The sequence below is a fragment of the Bidens hawaiensis genome, unplaced genomic scaffold (genome assembly GCF_021521415.1).
Source record: "Bidens hawaiensis isolate Kalapana, Puna unplaced genomic scaffold, B.hawaiensis_p1.1 tig00060114_1, whole genome shotgun sequence".
In the NCBI taxonomy this organism is placed as follows: domain Eukaryota; kingdom Viridiplantae; phylum Streptophyta; class Magnoliopsida; order Asterales; family Asteraceae; genus Bidens; species Bidens hawaiensis.
In genome coordinates this window covers 13,914-18,787 of record NW_027500834.1, presented here as the reverse complement: position 1 = coordinate 18,787, position 4,874 = coordinate 13,914, and the positions used below count along the sequence as shown (strand labels likewise).

The window sequence follows — 4,874 nt, the reverse complement described above, 5'->3', positions numbered from 1 at the left end:
CAGCTTTAACGGGTTGAGTGGTATCTATTCGAAATATAAGAGAACCATGTTAGAATCTCTTGTATTACAAAGGATTGAATAAATGTAATGTTATAAACTTAGTAATAAAAAGCTCATGTATTACAACGGTTTTAACGGTTTGAAAACCAATTATTTACTTTTATTAAAAGCACAACTTTTTTTTATTAAGAAAAAAATTAGAATAATTTATGAATATACCGCATTATGTTCTTATAATACCACTTATAAACGGTTCATTTAATTTCTAACAGTTTATATACGCAATTATTGCTTATACACAACCAGAATATACCATGAAAATATTTATATATAGATTCTTGAGTAAGAGCATTCTCAACCCACCTATTATTTATGTGATGAGAGTTCGTAAATTATAAGGTATTGAGAGAGAAAAATTATGATTTTTTGTAAATTTAGGGATACTTTGTTTGTATCTATTTATTTTTTAATATTTGTTGTGAACATATAAAAAAAAGAAACTGTAATAATAAATATATAAACTAATATTATTTAATTAAACCTAAAAAGTAAATACATTATTTTTATTTATAGTGTAATTGTTCAAACTTCAAACACTTAACATTGTCAAATTGTCAACAAAACAAATAAACATTAGACCCAGTCAAACAAAAAAGTTTTGACTTCTGGTTCCACACGTTATTATGACTATAAACATAAGCCACTTGTGACTTTTATACTTTTATATAATATTCCGGTGATCATCTCCGCCGATGGCCACCATCACCCACCTTCCTCTACTCATATTCTTCACGCTAACCCTCGTAACTCACGCTCGATTAAATCTCGATACATCCGACCACCATGCCCTGTTAACAATTCTTCAAGATTTACGCTTCTCCGGCAACCTCCACCGGCCGGAAAACCTCTGCCACATAGCCGGAATTTCATGTGACCGGAGGACTTCAAATAACACCATTAAAGTGACCGGAATTGTGCTTAAAAATCAACAGCTAAATGGGTTTCTCTCGCCGGCGATTGGGCAGCTATCAGAACTAGAAGAATTGTCATTATATAATAATTACTTAACCGGTGGTATCCCACCGGAAATTGCCAATTGCCGGAAAATTGAAGTTGTTAACTTCCGAAATAATAAGTTTTCCGGCGAGGTTCCGGGTGGATTATCTTATCTCCTTCGTCTTCGAATCTTGGATCTTTCGTTTAACAGATTTTCAGGTGAGTTGGGTTTCTTGAAGTATTTCCCGAACCTCGAAAAACTGTTCCTTGAGAATAATATGTTCACCGGAAAAGTTCCGGTGGCTTTACGTTCGTTTCGAAACCTTCGGATTTTTAACGTCTCCGGTAATAGTTTAATCGAAGGTTCTTTACCGACACTGTCCCGGTTGGAAGAATCTTCCTCGGTGGAGCCGAAAACATGGAGCGATAAACGGGTCCCGAAACGGTATATCTTTGCTGAGTCAACAAGTCAAACCGGTAGTCTCGCTCCGGCCCCGGCTCCGATGGAAGCCCCGGGTCGAAAACATAATAACAAAAGTCGAAAGAAAATCATGGGCTGGGTTCTCGGGTTTTTTGCTGGATCCATCGCGGGACTTATTTCTGCGATGGTTATCTCGGTTCTGTTCAAATTGGCTTCGATTATGATTTTGAACCGTGGGAACCGATCGGGTCCCGCGATTTTTAGCCAGTCGATAAAGGCGGAGGATATCGCGTTTCTTGAAGATGATGACGCGATTGCTGCATTGCCCGTTATTGGTAGGGGCGGTTGTGGGGAAGTATACAAAACCGATATACTCGAGGGGAAGATAAAAACGATTGCGATTAAGAAAATAATACAACCTCCGAAAGATGCTGGAGAGCTCACCGCAGAAGACACTAAAATGCTCAACAAAAAAATGCGTCAGATCCGATCAGAAATCCAAACCGTCGGTCAAATTCGTCACAGGAATCTCTTATCCTTACTCGCCCATGTTTCTCGACCCACTTGTCATTACCTCGTTTATGAATTCATGAAGAATGGGAGCCTACAAGATATATTACAACAAGTTCAAGATGGTACAAGACAACTAGAGTGGCTAGCGAGACACAGGATTGCAATCGGGGTTGCGTCTGGGCTTGAGTATCTTCACATGAGTCACACCCCACGTATAGTCCATAGAGACTTAAAGCCTGCTAATGTGCTCCTCGATGATGACATGGAGGCCCGAATCGCTGACTTTGGGCTTGCAAAATCTATCCCAGAAGCAGATACGCACATGACAAGTTCCAATGTTGCAGGAACGTTAGGTTATATCGCGCCAGAATATCATCAAACGATGAAATTTACTGACAAATGTGATATTTATAGTTTTGGGGTATTGCTTGGCGTATTAGTTATGGGAAAGTTGCCATCGGATGAATTTTTCCAACACACGCCAGAAGTGAATATGGTAAAATGGATGAGAAAGGTGATGACATCGGATAATCCAAGAGAAGCAATCGATCCAAGTCTTTTGGGAAACGGGTACGAGGAACAAATGCTTCTTGTTCTTAAGATTGCTTGCTTTTGTACTCTTGATAATCCTAAAGAGAGGCCTAATAGCAAAGATTGTAGGTGCATGTTGGCTCAAATTGAGCATTGATTTATATTTATAGTAGGATGATAATTTGTGTATTATGGACATGTGACACTTTCATAAAATTTTTCGTTCCCAAACTGAGATAGTAGGACTTCACATGAAAACCAGACAATTTTCGTCAATCATAAAGTAGTAGGACTTCACATGAAAACCAGACAATTTTCGTCAATCATAAAGACATGTAATTTAAATTGGTAAAACAGGTCGACATGGTTAAGTCTGAAGTCTGAATAATGAGTTCGAGTTACACCAATATTGTTTTAAGGAAAAAAATAATAATAATAACCAATGAGTAAAATTGATAGTTGTATTTAACGTTATTATTGGCAAAACGAGTGGGAGGGATTGGGTTGACTAACGTGTCTAAAGATAAAATTCGTGTAGTAAAGGATTTGTTTTAAAATCGAGCTGAAAACGTGTAGGGTGGGTGGTTGTTGGATCGGACATTAAATTTCTTTTATTTTTTATAACATGATATAATTTTTTATTTTTAAATAAAAACTAGCTGTTCTACTCTTATTATTTCAATAGTTTGTTTATATAAGTTTGGACTTTGGACGCACTATAATTGTACTACTTTTATTTAAGTCTTTAATTAGTTGTCAATTTCAACTCCTCCTTAGCAAAGTTAGTATCACTTTCAACTAAAGAGAAGAAAAAAGAAAAAAATACCCATACCAACCCATTATGTATTTTAAATTTACATGCTTATTTGCAACGAAAACTTCATACATTCAATACAGGTTATTCGCTTATTCTATTCCTTCATCAACACAACTTGAATACCTCAACTTCTAAATCAAAATCGTATGCTAATTGCGCAATGTATATGATTGTGATGGTCATGTATGTTACTTCCAATTCTTGGAGAGTAGAATGAGCTAGTTATGATGGACTCTCACGATTGCAAAATTACATCGATCCTTGCCACATACATTAACCAAAATCTAGTTATTTACTTATTTAAACTCACTACTCTTAACTATCTTCGTGTTTAAATTAACTCGACTTAAGCTCGTTAAATAAACAAGTCTTGACTGATTCGTACATTCCAACTCGTTGACGCCCCTGATAAAAAAAAATACCCGTAAGAAAAATAACTACAAATAATCATCATAACATGATCCTGAAGTCAATAAATAAGTTATAAATCCATCTAAGTCTTACACTTAACGAACTTGATGATAAAACCTTATAAACTAGTATGGAACTGACAATTATTCATCAACAAAACTTTATTTTAGTATAGAAGTACTAATTTTATAAAGCTTCAAAATAAAATATTTAGATGAGGATAAATAATAATTATTCAAAGTAAAAAGAATATAACATCAAGGGGTGGTGGCGCAGTTGGCTAGCGCGTAGGTCTCATAGCAAGTGAGTGATCCTGAGGTCAAGAGTTTGAGCCTCTCTCACCCAAAAATATTTTTTTCTCTTAAAACTTCAACTTCAATCTGATTGTTAGATAATTATGGCTCTCTTTATCACCAGCATTAAAGTTATATATCTTTTTGGTTTAGATTGACATTAACGATGGCTTTCTAATATTCATCATGTAGTACCGAATTAATATACTGTGTTTTGTTTGCACGTTTAGCCAAACGAAAACTTTTTTTCTCTATGTTCGGTAGGTAAATGAACTTCTTCACAGCAAAGATGAAACTTCTTGTTTGGAAACACTTTTAGATGAAAAAACTAAAGCAATAGCCCATAGAGTTGTTATTGGTTAAAATAAGTACGAACTGTTTTGAAGTTCAACATGGTATGATTGCATGAATAACATTATTTATGTTACATATGCAAGCACCCTCTTCTCCTTTAGCTAACAAATCATGAGAACCTTCTTCTATAACTCTACTGTAGTACTGTTACCAATCACTGCTATTTTATTCGATCTTTGAATTGTAGATAATTGATGTGCTACGATGACACACGTTCTACCATTCATGGTTTTCTCTAAAGCATCTTATACAAGTCAAAAGTGCGGAGTGCCTCTGATTTTAAGTCTAATGCACCTGTGCTTAATCTAGAAGTATAATGGCTGGATTTTTTAAAATTGCTCGTGCAATAGCAATTCTTTGCTTTTGTCCACGGATTTAAACTATATGGGACCGTTAACGGGCTCACTGTCACACCCGACTTACGGCGGAATATGCCGAGGTGCAACTGATTGCACAGTAGCTCACAAGACACTACTAATATTAACGTCACAATAACTGATTATTAGAATTTAAATAATCAAAGTACATCACAATATAA

General features: G+C 35.5%; 1 pseudogene; it reads left to right on the top strand.

The window, feature by feature from the left end:
• The first annotated feature begins 605 nt into the window (after positions 1–605).
• On the top strand, positions 606–2,697 carry LOC143602920 (leucine-rich repeat receptor-like serine/threonine/tyrosine-protein kinase SOBIR1 pseudogene; annotated as a pseudogene).
• Positions 2,698–4,874: the final 2,177 nt, after the last annotated feature.